The sequence below is a fragment of the Plectrocnemia conspersa genome, unplaced genomic scaffold (assembly GCF_051122295.1).
Source record: "Plectrocnemia conspersa isolate PC_06_02 unplaced genomic scaffold, ASM5112229v1 ptg000003l, whole genome shotgun sequence".
Taxonomy (NCBI): domain Eukaryota; kingdom Metazoa; phylum Arthropoda; class Insecta; order Trichoptera; family Polycentropodidae; genus Plectrocnemia; species Plectrocnemia conspersa.
The window spans coordinates 22457976-22474016 of record NW_028277167.1 but is presented as its reverse complement, the minus strand read 5'-3'; the positions used below and the strand labels follow the sequence as shown (position 1 = coordinate 22474016).

Genomic DNA, 16041 nt, shown 5'->3' with positions numbered 1-16041 from the left:
ATTTTTCTGTAAAATGTTGGTTTTCTTACACTACTCTCTGTAAGGCTGAAATAAATTACTTTCCCTAATTGTTGCGCCAATGATAAATTTCATTTTTTTTATTCTTAGAATTCGTCGTGCCATTAAATAATCTGCGAATAATTTCTTTCCCCATTTTACATATATTGCTTTTGAAGAATAACCAAAGAAGTCATTCATTTTTGACAGATAAAAGATTCTGGATTTTGAAAATATTTAATTAATAGCATCAATGTCTGGTTTCTTCGATTAAATAATTTTTTTTTAATTGCCGGTTGAAATTTCGAGCTTAGCTCAAAATTAATATTTTTCAATTGTGAGACAATTGTCAATAACAGCTGTTGCTACTTTACAAAAACAATATAAAAAAATCTATCTGGATTATCGAAAAATTAAAAGTAGTCCTAAATCCTTTTACATTTTGCGTAAATTGTTCTTATCAGAGCGGGTTCTTAGATCACCAAAGCAAAGATAAACCCGCCGGCCGGTTAGAGTAATAGAACATAGCAAAAAACTTTTCGTTGTCGCTCAAATATTTTCGATCTTCCGAGAAAGTATGCATAATATCAAACATCTGGTACGAGCACCTTCGGAAAAGTTTCTTATCTGAGTGTCTTCTTGTATTACTTGCAAAAATAATGCGAGTTCGAGTGTTAAAATTTTTGTAAAGTTTTTTTTGTCATTCTCAGACCCCTATTAAAACCTTCCAAGAAGTATGCATATTATTTATGCAGCGTTATAAAAAGGGCAGTGGTTGTAAACATTTAAAAAATATTCGTACAAATTAAATTTTATATAATAAAAATGCTTTATAAAATTTCTCAAGAAATGATATTTTCGATTTAATATTTTACTATAGGAATATGCAAAAGCGTTTGACGACTTATTTAAGAGTTGCATTATGAACTAATTTATAATTAATAAAAAGATGGCAACAGTTTTCAGTCTGGCTCAGTTACAATATCTATCCGTAGGTGTTGATTGTAATCTCATTAAAACGAATTAGGCCAACGCCTGTCATGTTTCAATGGTAGATTTATGATAAAAATAATAATTATAATAATTATCTGATACGCAAGTGCGTAAATTATTTTTCTATAGTATTATTATGTAGCTAGAAAAATAATTGCAAATTCTTCGAGTGGTGTTTTTTTTTTTTTTTAAATGATGATTCGTTCAACTTTTAACCCTTTCACCGCGGATGAGTTCTATAGAAGTCAACAAGAAAATCGCCAGTACTCATTGAGCATCTTAAGATGCCATAAATATTTGAGCCTAATAATATTGTTAAGTAGTATAATTTAAGACTGTAAATCACTTGTATTTATTGAACCATAATATTTTTAAAAATATGCCACGAATAAGTGCCTCCCACATATTAATAAGTTTCGAAATGGCACGCAAAAATAGCAGCCGCGGTGAAAGGGTTAAAGGATCGATTATACATTTTCGTGTAAGAGAATTACACCAGAGGAGTTCTTGCTGCATTTGTTATAAATTATATCAAGCGCAGATAATCAATCAGAAACCATATTTACCCACATAAAATGCTTTAAGACTATATTTATAATCGCTTTATGTTGTTTTCGATTAAAGGTGCAAGATGACATTGTTAAGTAATTTTTACCCAAAAGTGTAGTTAGCAAATTTACACTTTAAGCCATCGATATATAATACGACATAAAAACGAAAAATTATATAATATGTAAAAAACTGTTGAAGCAAAAATCAGCAATAGAAAAAATATAATTAAAACATCAAAATATTAATAAGATGATTGCCATTGTTTTTGCTCAACCATTTTCTTAATATATTTTCTTAATATATGTATGTAATTTTTGAGTCTTTCGTCACCAAGGTGATTTCGATACTTATTTTAAATAATTTTCATTTTGGTGAACGGTTGCTCGCATAGGTAAGTGCTTCCAATTAATCTTAATATTTTCTTAGTATGGTTAGTTATCAATAGTAAATTACCTTATGCAAAATAATGTTTGTAATTATTCAGAAGATTCGTTTAATATTTATTTTTTAATTCGGTTTTACATTGTAAATCAATTATCTTCATTTGAATCGTTTTTTTAAGATCTAATTCGAAAGGTAATGAAAATATATCCATATTTTCTTATAATATTTTGAACCAAGAATCAAATTCTTGCTAACCTTATTATTTCTTCTGCATATTTTCTTGTATTTGATGGATTTTATATCGTTAACGTCAGAAAATGTGTCATATTATTGGATTCCATTTGACGATTTCGTTTTAGTTTCAAAACCTCTTATATTATCAAACATTTGATTGATCAGTTAAAGGTCTACATTAAAATTATCCCAATGTTGTGTAACATTACCACAAAAAGTAAAATCCCGAAAAAGAGTATTCCTTTATCTCTAAAACCAATATGATTTCGAGATTTAATTAAATTGTCAATTTTAATAATCGGTGTGACAATATTTGACATTTTTAATATTTTTTCACATACATTTTTCTGATATAGATGCAATGAGAAACGATGATTTCTTGTTTTGTAGCCTGCATCACATCAATCCTGAAACTCCAATATTCATACTAGACATGGCTTTTATTCTGTCTGTTGATATTTCCATAATCTTATTTATTGGGATGTTAAATTGGCATAAAACACTTTTCAATCTCCTGTGATATTGCCTTTTCCATTAAATTAAAACTGGCAATTCTTCTTGCAATTGTAAACCAAAAAAACTAATTTTTGAAATCGTATCTTTTGTCAGAAAATGGTTTCATTATTTTTGCCAAGATTTGACTAACCATATAACTTGTACGAACAGTCATATCAAACGATGATGAGGCCACTTTAAAAATATTTCGTTGTCGCTTCAGACTTTCCGCAATTGTATTTCTTCAAATTTTAAAGAATGTTAAGCTTCTGATTATATCAAACAAACAGCATTGTCTTTTATACATACAAAAAATAATTGTATAAAACAATATGAGTTTCAGAGAACCATGAATAAATATAAAACATAACAACTACAAGACGAGCTCGGGAGAAAGTAATGCAGAAATGTTCCTGCAGCTCCGAACGACAACGGACATATTATGGTATGACAGCAATTTTGATTTTTGTTTTGGCCGTATGCGGCCCATGAGCCTCGGGTTGCTCATCACTGGTCTAATACAGATAATATTAAACTCGTTTGTATGTAGTTAATGTCTGTAAAAAATTGTGACGTCGTGATTATATTCTTTCGTAATTGTCACCGAACTTGTATTGCACTTGCTAATGCTAAATAATAACATTTTAATGAACGTACGTATAAGCATAGCTCCTCTTAATTTTTTAAAGAATAATTTGAAGACCCTTTTAGCAAGGCAATGCTTATTGGTGATCCCACAGCGCGTTTAAATAAGTACAATACATTGTTTAATGGTGACAAGCGGTTATAGAACTTTAAGGCATAATAAATAATGTTTATGGCTTTTGAAAGTCTGCGTTTTGCGATGTCTAGCGCATTTCTTTAAATGGCGCTTTTTAACGGAAAGTTTAACTTTTCTTTTAGACTCTATAAATCATAAAATAATATAACAATATATTTAATTTTGTAGAGTATCACAAATAATAATTTTTATAGTATTTTTTATGCAATAAAAATTAATGTACATGATTTAAATCAATTTGGAATTATATACGTTACAGTGAATGTGTTTTACTAGTGAAATTATATTTTCACTGACATTAAGGATGGAATAGCGTAGTCAGTAAGCTTCATAAGATTCCCATGTCGTCTGGACGAAGTACCGTTACAAGAAATAGCATGCTTTATCTCTTTCTTCGTTGCGTGCGACACCCCTCCCACTTTTATTTATAGGGGATCGGCGTCAGTTCTGGATTGTTAAATTAATAAATTTGATTAACCTACAGTACTACTAAATTCATTCCATAATTTTACTACTTATGTATCTGATTTTTTTAATTTTGCGCAGAATTTCAACGATCTTTAATATAAATATAATTATTATAGTCATTATTAAATGTGTTCCTACTATTGTTGCTTCCAAAAGCAATAAAATATTTGTATTTATTATAAGAAAAGAGCATTATTATATAATAAAAATAAAATGGTGAATATTTCTTTAGAAGCACAGGGTAACACCCCCACGGTGTATGGCTGAGAGGCAAATAGTAGTGGATTCTAATTAGAATGTAACGGTAAACCGTCGAGATCGATAGGGAATCTTATAATGCAGTCCGTAACGTCCCAGACTAGTAACGCTGACGTTGTGGGTTCGATCCCCAACAGTGGCACTCTAAAAATGCGCTATTATAAAAATACTGGGCCCAGCTGCAGTGAATTCTATTGGTTATAAAATATATTACACATAATAATTTATAATTATTATTAATATAGATGTCACCGATTCTCCCAGACTTTTAGTGTGGTGGATAATACTTATTTGTAGGTATTCAGCTGACTGACTTACTCATTTGGTAACGCGAAATCATATCGGAATATATTTTTACTGGTAGATATCCATAAATGTATGTATATACTAGTGAAAATATAATTTATCTGACAGGTACTAGTGAAATTATATGTTGCTCTGAACTGTCATTTAAAATGTGTAAAAAGCGACATAAATATGGTCTTCAACAGTTGTGAACGCCACTTGTCAATTCCTGTACGACAGTAGCGAGTTTCGTTTTAAAAAATAGTCGTAGGGCAACAAATCACTTGTTAAGGCCAAAATATTTCGAACGTTCGTGTACCGAATCGCGCAGTGTATATTAAGTGAAATTATACATCAATTACTTGATACATTTTAACTGGCCTATTTAGCGAAATTATATTTATAATAGTAAAAATATAATTTCACTCAAAAATACACATTCACTGTAACAAATACACAAACCCATATTTTAAATGTACTTGTTGCAATAAATTTGATTTATATTCTTAACCCTTTTAGTGCCAAGCGAAATGAGGTGTTTTATGCTAAGAATGCTAAGCATTTTTTTTTTTGAAATATTGCTGTTTTTATAAATATATTGAAAAAAATAATTCTGAAAATGAGTGAATTTCTATTTACTGTAGGAACAAAATAAAATGTAGTTTATACTAGTAAGAATCCTAAAAATATAAAAAAAATAGCGGCATTCATGTCGTCGTTCGTAAGTGAACACCGGCGTCCTTACGGCATTCAAGCGGTTAATACATAAAAAAACCGTGCTTATAAAAAAATCCCATAATAACTAATTTCGTACTGATTAAGAGTAGTACTAAAAATCCGAAAGCTTTCTATATTTATTACTCATTACTGTAATATTGTAATTTAAATATTTATTGGAATAATTACTTTGTGGTATAATCAGTGACTAATGCCTGAAAGTTGGGTTCAAATCCCATGTGGATCTTAGTGATTGATTATCATTGATAAGGTTTTCTTACATTTTTCTAATCTCAGGTTAGTAACTGAGTTAGGTCGTACATAGTGACATCTATGGATTGTAAGCTTATAATTAATAAAATATATGTCATTGATTTCAGTCTGTTGTCTCACTACTTAGTGGTTGTTGATTGAGGTAACGCATTGGGCTAACACCTGTCGTGATGCAACGAAAGATTTATAATTAATAAATATACTTATATGAGTAAATAATAATATTTTATTATTTCTTACGTGTAGATGTTTTCATGTAACTAACATGAAAAATATAATTAAATTATAAATCTATTTAGTCAAGTTTGAAACCATTAATATAATATGTATTATAAATACATACAAATAACTTTATGCGTTATACACGGATCTTGAAGTTTATTATATTGATTAGGTTTTAAGATAGATATTTTGAAACTAGTATCATTAATGATTATCCTTAATTGTTTACGTGTAGGCAATGACCCTCCTCAATATTTTGAAATATCTATTTATATAACTTGGATTCAGAAGCACTGTCATGTACAATTAGGAGTCAACGCTTCTTTGTTTTGAATTAGCCGAGTTCACAAATCATGCGGTATAGTCCACCTACGCGATGAACAGTTTCGTAAATCGCAATAGAGAATAAAATGTCTCGTGATTGGCAATATTCCCATCATAATACACAACAATATGTGCCCGAGTAAAAATATACGGCGCACTATCGTTTATATAGCTATTAAAAACTTTTATGGTTTCACAACACATTCTAGCTTAATAGGATGAGTTAATTTAATTAAATTGGAAATTTAATAGCCTTCGCTTATCAATTTAACAATTCGTTTAAATATTTATTATCTTAATGATTTCATATTTATATGTTTAAAATGGCCGTGGCATTATTTTTCTGTCACCAGTTTTTTTTTACATAATATAAGAATTTATTAAATGGGGATAGTATCTATTTGATAAGCTATGCCTAGTCTACATAGTGACGTTTTTTTTGTCCTTCCATGCAAATACTATATTATTATTGTTCATTCATTTACAAGTTACAACTTCTCCCATGCGTATTTTTTATCGCTTGTATTAGACCTAATTGTATAATTTTAGGAAAGTAAATTAGTCATTAATATTATATATGTAAATCATACATACAAATATAATATTTAATTGATAATGAATAAAATATAAAAAAAATATATTATATATTAGCTATAGATATATCAGTATACAAACATCCATCATTGCATTATCACTTATCGCATATCTATCTTGATATACTGTTCAAGACCTTAGTACTACACCGCCAATATGGGTTGCCACACTCACATACAATTAATTATCATTAAACCCGCACAGTGAACTTCCCCGAGAAAAAAAATTCTCGTGTATATTTTCCACACTGTATGCTTTTAGAACGGCCTTGTTGTGATTCCATTTGATTTATAGCAACAACACTCGATCCACTTTGATGTGACAGGGGATACATTAAGAGATACATTTCGATATTTCTAATCGTGTGTTTAGCTCCGCGTTTAGCTCGTTACGTAGAGCGTTTTAGCTCGTAAAGCGCTAACGTTATATTTATTCAATATGCGAATATATACGAGGTAATAACACTATCGACAAAGGTATGAGATACAATGTAGTAAATTATATATATATTTATATTATTTGCTGTTACCAATAAGGGCAGGCGACTTCGTAACAGTAGCGGTTAAGTGGTTCTACTTTTTGGTTTGTTAGGTTTTAAAATGTGTTCATAGAAAATTCATACCAAGGACAAATTACTGTGAATAAATGTTTTCGCTCGTAAATTTTTCAAGGCGTCTCAAAGGTCGGGTAATTCTTGGAGATTTAAGGCGACTACTTAACTGAAATAGATTTGCGATCGAACTGCTTTTAACTGAATTATAAAGTCAATTGGTATTCTATTATCCTGAACATTTATTTAACCTAGTCAGATTATTTGAGGAGCTTGCATGAAGTATTTGCAACACAACGTCGGATTTTTAGGGTAATGAAATTAAAGTGAAGCGCGTCGTTGAACGGTCGGAAAAGGTCGATTCTGACCGCGCGATTGTTGGCCGTTAACATGATTTCTTGTCCTTAACCACAAAACTACCTGGTCTTAACAAATAATGGGATAATTTTTTTAATACTTAATAGTTATATATTAAAATATTACATATATTTACCAACATAATTTTATTATCACTGTTAATCTTACATATATTCGGCAATGACCCATTGATTATTATTATATGTAAATAAATCGTACGGTATAATATGAATTCTTTAACGTACAATCATGAAGTAAACTGTAGTTATCAATCCGTAAAAATTAAATGGTTTAAGATTTAAAATAAATATTTAGTAAAAAGTTTTTATTTTTCTTTGTATTAAAAATATATTGAAAACCGTTTTCATAAACTGAGAGAATTTTTCAAATGTTTAATAAAATTGTATTTTATAGAAAAAACGTAAAATAGATTATTTTGTAGAAGTCTTTAACGAAAGTTCGATTTAAATTTACTTTTTTTCCGGTATTTTTCGGTAAAATAAAGTTTATAATATTGCTGATTAGTTATCTGTGCGAAGTTTTCGTTATGAATCTCCCACGATGAATTTTCTCTGAACGAAACAAGTTCTATAATTATAAACAAAATTAGTCTGTATATAAATTGCAGCAATATATTTTCATAAGATAATTTTCCTATGATTATATTTGATTGGTTTGAAAATTGTACGTCCTGGACTGTAATATGAATACACACTGATTGTATATACTATCTTGAAATATATACTATCCTAAAAAAACAACTATTAGTATTGAATTATAGAATAAAAGAGTGACCCAAATAAAATATATATATTTGAAATTAAGCGTACATAAATAACTTATATAAATTGGTTGAGAGGAAGATGAAATTCTCGGTATAATCGACTGAATTCTCAAAAAAACAATATCGACCTGCATAATCATAAACACGTATACGGTTTCAGGCAAAATCGAATAATTGAACGTCAATCAACGTCCAAACATTCGGCTGTAACGGAATGAATACAAAGAACCAATTTTGTTCTAAGTAAAAAGGGGTTCGATGACTAAACAAAAATAGCCCACGTCCTGTTTAGTGTTTACAAGCAAAAAAATCTAAAATATATCGCAATGACGCGACTTTTCCTTATTTTCTTTGTTAATGTTTCACTTTGGCATCGTTTAAAGCGTTTAAATGCCAAAAGTGTAAATGTTTCGTCAGTTTTGGTACGAAAAATAAACAATGGCGGCTAAGTAAAATATAAGAACAAATCGATATGAAGGTTATAGGTGCCAGGTGTATTCCATAATTCAATTTATTTGATCGATCATTTGTCTCAGTAATTGCTTCTAATAAGGTAAAGAACACTCTGAGGTCGAACGGTAAAAAATAGCATAATGAAACCCGCTCAGGCGCGAATTAATTGAAATGAAGATTTAAGTACGCATTTTTGTGTTGTTTTATAACGGAAAAACTTAAATAAACCATTTTTTCTAAAATTAAATTTGCATAGTGGAAATTTATGCAGAACGCACAAAGGAGAGTTTTTTTCGTGTTCGGATCTGATAAAAAGCTTTTGAAACGTAAACATTGTTCCAGTTTATAAATCATCAACTTAAACACATGTATAAAAAAGTGGAAGAAAGCACCGGATGCAAGGCACTCGAAGCCAAAATTATTTGAAGGCCCCTTGATTTAGAACAAAAAAAGTTCAAACAGATGTATTATATTACATTATATTATAAATTGACCAACTTTTAACCGCTTCTAAACGCATATATGTGTAATATTAATTTCTAGCGTAAGCGCCGGGGAGCTCATATATGCGTCATAGTTTGTTCAGAGCTTTAAAAACATGTTTTATACCAATTTTATTATATTAATATAAAATACAGTAGGTTAATTGATATAATACTACAATCAAGCTGGGTTGTATTTCTCAATGGTTTTAAAACTATGTTCCTCGTATTACTTACAAATATATTTTTGTGAAAATTTTATCCAAATAATTAAATCTTATTCTTACTTTATGGTGTACGTATTTGATTTGTAACAATATTTTTTGTGTTAGATTAGTGTTTATATGTTTTGTGTCCGAAACGCTTTATGAATGTATTTGTTTTTTATTTGCATAAAAGAAAGCAATGTATACTAAGATCGATAGAATTCAGATGTCAGTGTTGATTGAGTATCCAGAGAAGTTTTTTTTATATGATTGATGCCCAGCAGCTGGCAAATTATGTGTAGGTTTATTTTGTCTAATTAGGTTGAAGGCTAAATTTATTTTGAATATTTAGTTTTAAGACCGAAATAACATAGCTTTGAATTGATAATTTAGAGGCTGTAGGTTTGAGTACTGCAGCAGAAGCGAATTTTTATTTATAAAAAAGGCCTCAGATGCAAATTGACATATATTAGTAATAATAAACATATTTTGTTATAAGTTTATATACTAACTTGTAGGTGTTGATTGTGTTTAACATGTTGTAACGTATTGGGTTGACGCATGTCAAGTTAAAAAGGGAGAGATGTTCCCTCTTTACTTTATCTTTGAACTAAAATTGCATATTGATATCCTTAGAGCTGGTCAGCCATAATGACTGTGGCCATAAATAAGCCTGTTACTATGAATGATTCCTTCACAAGCATCTTAACCAGAATAATCTGCTTCGTTGATTGTAAGGACTGAATTATATCATATACATATTTCTGTAACGTAACCTTAATTATGTCTTAACGACGATTCTTCTTTGTTCAATTATGTATTACAAACATATTTATAGCCGTAGCTAAATCACAACGACATAATAAAAACATAAATAATTTGATATGTATAATGTGTAATATAAGTACAAAATAATGTATAAATATAATAAATGTTACAAAAATATTTAAAGCATATTTTAAACTAATTAGATTACATTAAAATATCTTTAGAGAAACAATTTTATATATTTATATATATTTTATAATAAACTCTTTTTCGCTTGTAAACGCATAAATGTGATATTTTAAAATTTTGTGTACGCACTTGGAAACGCATATATGCGTCTTAAAATTATGTAATACAAATTTAGTTGAATTACAATAAGATTACAATAGGCGAATTATTATCACACTTATTATAGGGCGTATGCTTACTATTTTTTTGTGCACTCAAAATATGTCACTACAGTAAAAAAAAATCTATAAAATGGATTTTAGCTTCAAATTAGTATTTTTCATACTTTTGAGTTTCGGTTCTGATTGAGTGAGGTTTATCAGTCAGTGGGATGTTTCGTGATAAATGTTATTATATTTGTTTCTGATATCTGGCAACCCTGAACATAACCTTAATTTATAATTTGCTAAAATTGCGATCGCGTGTTTTTTAAACGCGCACAATATGTTAGCGATCTTAGCACGTCGTAATTCGGGCATAAAACTGAAATAAAGTCGTATTGGTTTAAGTAGAATACATTTTAAGAAAACACCCTGAAATAATAAACGTTTAGAATAAACGAATGTCATTATTATATTTCGTAATAGATGGCGTCCGTGTCGCCGTGAAGATGACGAATGATTTTTTCGGTCACCTGCTATTTCATATTTCATTCGATGGTCATAATTGTTGGTCTAAAAACGCATTTTGGCGCACCGATCGAGCATGGACCATTTGCGTTCGCGTCTCGGCCGCGACCGAGGCGCATTTTCGTCGCGGGTTGACACTTTTCACACCAGGGGCGCTGTCTTTGTTTACCTCGGGTGTTGCCAACCATTTCAATTCTTTGTCGATTTTTTTTTTTTTTAAAAAAACTATATTTAATTAAATTACTATCTAACCTTAATGGTCTTAACTTCGAACAACAAGCGTCTATATATTCTGTTAAAATTGCTTAATTTAAATATTTTAAAATGAAGTTGCTAAATATTTAATATTATTATTGGATTATAATTGGAATTGTTATAATAGTTTATGTTTTTGCTGTTGCAAATATTTTTCTTATTTTCAGACGCATATAAGTGACGATTAATGAGCAAAACTAATTAAAAACCAGTATCTATTAGTGATGCGTTGTTCAGAATAGTGAACACCCCATGAATAACTCTTTGGAACGAATCTACTTTAAAGGATGATAATATTAATTGACAACAAGACTGACCTTACATAAATGGTTTAAACTTTCTGAACATAGCTCGCTCGCTCACACTTGACCAGTATCAATTTTAAAACGTATTTATGTAGCAAAACGTTGGCCGCTTTCGTAGCCGTTAGGGCCAAACGCATCAGAGAATTCATAAGCATTGGTTTCTAAATGGCGCCCACATTCTTAACAAGTACCGAAAAACCTTTTGCTCACACGTTTATTTTTATAAAATACAAAGTTGATAACAGCTTTGCTATATTTACGTGCTGTGTTCATAACCTTGCTGCGTCACGTCTCTAGGTCGTGTCAGAAGATCGGGCTTAACTCTTGGATATTGAATTTCATAGCTGGATCAGGTCAGACATGATTTGAAAGGCTGTTGCTTCTTTGATCATCTTAGTCTCGGTGCGTAACGAAAGCGATGTATTAGAATTGTTAAATATTGATAAGTGGAAGTATTAGATGGAAGTGCGCTTATTTACTATTTCGAAGTTCTTAGGGGAAGTGCTGTTATATACTCTGATTTTGAATCTATGAATTCCTATAATTATATAAATCAATAAGATTGCGACGCAATTTCAACGATGCAACGTAATTAGTTCATCGACCTAAAAATCGTGTTATATGAACGTTTGTTTATGTTAAAGCAATTAGAGCAAACAAGGGATCTATTCGGTATCATTCGTTTGAACAAAACCATAAATCGATGGGACACTTGAAACTGGAAACAGTACTACACTTGTTCTCTTTGTCACAAAGAGATGATGCGTCACATGTAGTCACAGGGTCGATCGAAGGGACAAATCGATGGTGTACATGTTACCTTATGGAATGTGTCATAAGGAAATGCGTCACGTGTGCAATGTATATAAATATGGGAATTGAATAAAGAAAAGACACTTGATCTTGATCTCGGAGAGAGAGAGAGTGACGTTCAGAGCCAACACTATACAAAAGCGTACTCATTTAAAACAAATCGTTCGTCCAGCCGATTCCTCCTCCCGGGTCCTTAACAGTGCTTTGCTTATTTTTATTCTCAATCGTCTGACCAATGCGATACTTCAGAGCGGATATAACTTATTGTGACACTTGGGATGTATTATTGAGTACTTGCTTGTCACATTTCACCGACTTTCTCGGTGCTTATATAGATCCCTTTTTGAAAAATGCATTTGTGTTTGTATAGAAACTGGTTTAACACTAGTTAATTTTAAAGATGCTTTTGTAAGTAGCCCTAATCCAGCAAAATAGGCGATCAGCACTTGCGAGTGTATAATGCTGATGATAACAATGAACTTTTGTAAGTTACAAGTCACAAATATTTAGAATTTTATTACACTTATGACAAATATGATTCCCACATTTTTCAAGTGTAGAATACTTTTTTTATGATAAATATTGATTCATTGTTTTTTTCAGAAAATTACCAATAATATAGGTTTAAATCCACGTTTTATTGTACGTATTTATTTGAATAATAAAGTTATTTTGAGTACAAAAACCGTCAAAATGTCTAGAGCATCTATTGTTAAAAATTCAACATTAATCGTTTAACTTGACAGGCCAGAGTATAATGCGTTACAATGGGGTAAATACAATTAACACATACAAGTAGTGATAAAAAAACAGTCTTTAATTTAGTGACATGTATTTTTTTAATTATGAACTAGCTTACAATTAATCGGTTTTTATTATTAGCGCATTTTAGAGTCCACTGTGAGATTTTAACCTGCGATTCTTGATTATCAGTCCAGCGCCTTACGGACTACGCTATTTCAGCTTTTAAACAAATGCTAATGACATAGTCTCACAAACATATAAAAGCAAGTCAGATCAGTGGGCGCTAGATTCATTATGCGTAGGAGCTACATTTAAAATATAAATAAAATTGGCAAACTATTATTTTGTTAATCTAAACTGTGAAGCAAAAATTGTTTGTTTTCATACACACTGTTAGCTCTGGCGATATGAAATTTAAACAGCTAAGAGATTTAGAGCTTAGCGCAACTATTTTTAGCTTTCAGCGCTATTTCTGTCATAAGCTATGGTATTTTAAAATGTACTTATGTCATTGTTAAAAACGCCATATTGGGTAAAATTTATCCGTGCAACGAGAAATTTTATTTGTTTCTTCATCTGTTAAATAATTTTAGGAAATATTTGACATTCTAAGATGATAGATTAGTGGTATAAGTTGGTAGCTAATACCTTAAAGGATTTTCAACATTTAATGCCCAAAAACTTTAGTCAACACATGATCATCAATCTTGATTTTTCCCTGTTATTGGTCGGTCACCATGAGAGGCCGTACCGGCGAGTGTATTGCTATTGGTTATGTTTTCGAGATTATTATTTTATCATCTATTTTACTATTATTATACGAGAGGCGGTTGATAATTAGTCGGCCTAGGCAGTGGCTATAAATGACGCTAATATTTACACGTCTACTTGTCAATTATCAGTCTGTTGCGTCACTTAGTTTGTGTTCAATAGTTTTTGGGATGCGAATGATATAATTCACATCGATTACCTTGAAAAAGAACAAACGATCCGCATTTGTCGAATAAATAAGTGCTCTTCCACCGGCACACAAATCGAAAGTTTCAATGGCAAAATCCCACGAATTGGTTCCTCATTCACCGTATTCTCCTGATTTGACCCAATATGATTATTATTTATCCCCAAACTAGAAGGAATGGCACGGTTCTAGAAATCGTATTATTTAATTATATTCATGCTGTTAATTAAAATTAATTTTATTACTTGGCTATTTATAATAATTTTAGTATTGCAGTAGCACGTAATCGGTTATAAGCACGTGGCTGTTCAGTTTTTTTAGCGGTTTCATTGGCTCATATTGCAATATAGCATACTTTTCTCAACTCAACTCAAGCTCAACTTTTTATTATGCAATTGCGGTTGTATATTAGTATGTGGAAAACAGATTTAATTGTTGAATTAAAAAAAATATGTACAGTGACTTTTAATTTCGTTTAATAAATTAATTACAATTATTAATATTAGCTGTAACAATAGTTTATATATTGTAATTTTATTTTTTGCGCTTATTACAATAGTTGTTGATTGTGTTTACATGGTTGTAATGCATTGGACTAAAGTCCGCCAAGTTTTGGGTGATTTAAAAAAAAACACATGTAAAAAACCTTAATTAAAATAAATGGTATCATTAGATGGTATATAACACTAATTTAGATTAAATTCATTTTAAAATGTGTTAAGCGACATTATATCATTTTATATTAGAGAAAACTCACAAATACCTTGCGCTACTTTACGCAATGTAGCGCTAATCGCGGCACGTATTTCCTCAGTTGTGAATTGAGATAAATGGTATGACGTTTATTGTAATTATTGTTATGGACGTCGGAATGATTGCCGCAATTTACGAGCGAACTGAAATTTTTCATTATTCTCGCCGCAAAATGGCAATTTTCATCAGCTCGAGTAATTTAATTCGAAGGTAAGCTATATTTATTGACGTTAGATTAAAATACAATTAATATACATATTGGGATGAAAATGTTGAGCGCCTCTGTGTTGTGGTGCTAATGGAGGGGAGGGTGCTCCGCCCCCGCCCCCACTCGCGATTTTCAGATTCAAACGTGAACGTTTCGGTCGCGACTCGTGTCTCTACTACGTTCTTAACCTTTTCGTGTTGCGCATTGTTTTTGTTGTCAATCAATCTCTTGCAACTTAAATTAAAAGTAAGTATACTAAATAATTAAGTTAATTGTTAATGAATAATTAAAAAAACTTAATTTATGTGAATATTTTTATATTTAACTGTGATAAAATATTGTGTAATATAAGTTTTTACAAAAAAATACATATCTGGTTTTTACTGATCAGCGCGTGTATATTGAATTAGAGTAATTTAAAATGTGATAATAAAACTAAAAGAAACACTTCCGTAAAATTTGATAAAATAATTAACGCGTTCCTTCGTAACCTAAAATAAATTAGTTGTACATGTTTTTTGGTAATGTTATAATCTAAACATGAGCCAATGAACGCTGTTTGTAATTGTCTAAAAAAATATGTTATATTTTTTTTAATATAAATGACTTTATTATGGCACTATATAGCTTTATTATATTATTTAGCACTCGTATATATTATAATACAAAACGATAAGAAAACGTGTAATACGTTTTCCGTTCTAATTTCCATAAGCTTTAAAGCTCTCAAGCGTCGTTCGGGCTATTTGCCTCGCATATAAATATTGAATAGAAAAATTGTTTATTCTCTCACAAATGTAAGCCACTGACATTTTTATACTCAATCTATTCCGGCTACGCATACTCCGAGAATCAAGGCTCTCTAAATATAATCTTTTATTTTATTTCGATCCATCGATCCATTGTTATCCTGATCTCTGAAGATGGCTCACAGATTTAAATTTAGCGTATTTTAATCTATTTTCGGATTC

The 16041-nt window shown here is 30.3% G+C and overlaps 1 protein-coding gene across 3 annotated transcripts in view; it reads left to right on the top strand.

Annotated features, from left to right (window-relative positions):
• Eip63F-1 (Ecdysone-induced protein 63F 1) overlaps nt 1–16041 on the top strand; it is a 93696-nt gene that overhangs the window by 4471 nt on the left and 73184 nt on the right. Inside the window, exon 1 of one of the 3 annotated variants that reach the window (XM_088183424.1) lies at nt 15195–15316. The exons of the other annotated variants lie outside the window; for them this stretch is intronic. The gene's annotated coding sequence lies outside the window, so the exon portion shown is untranslated. Of the gene's footprint in view, nt 1–15194; nt 15317–16041 lie in introns of those variants that run through there. 3 annotated transcript variants of the gene reach the window in all.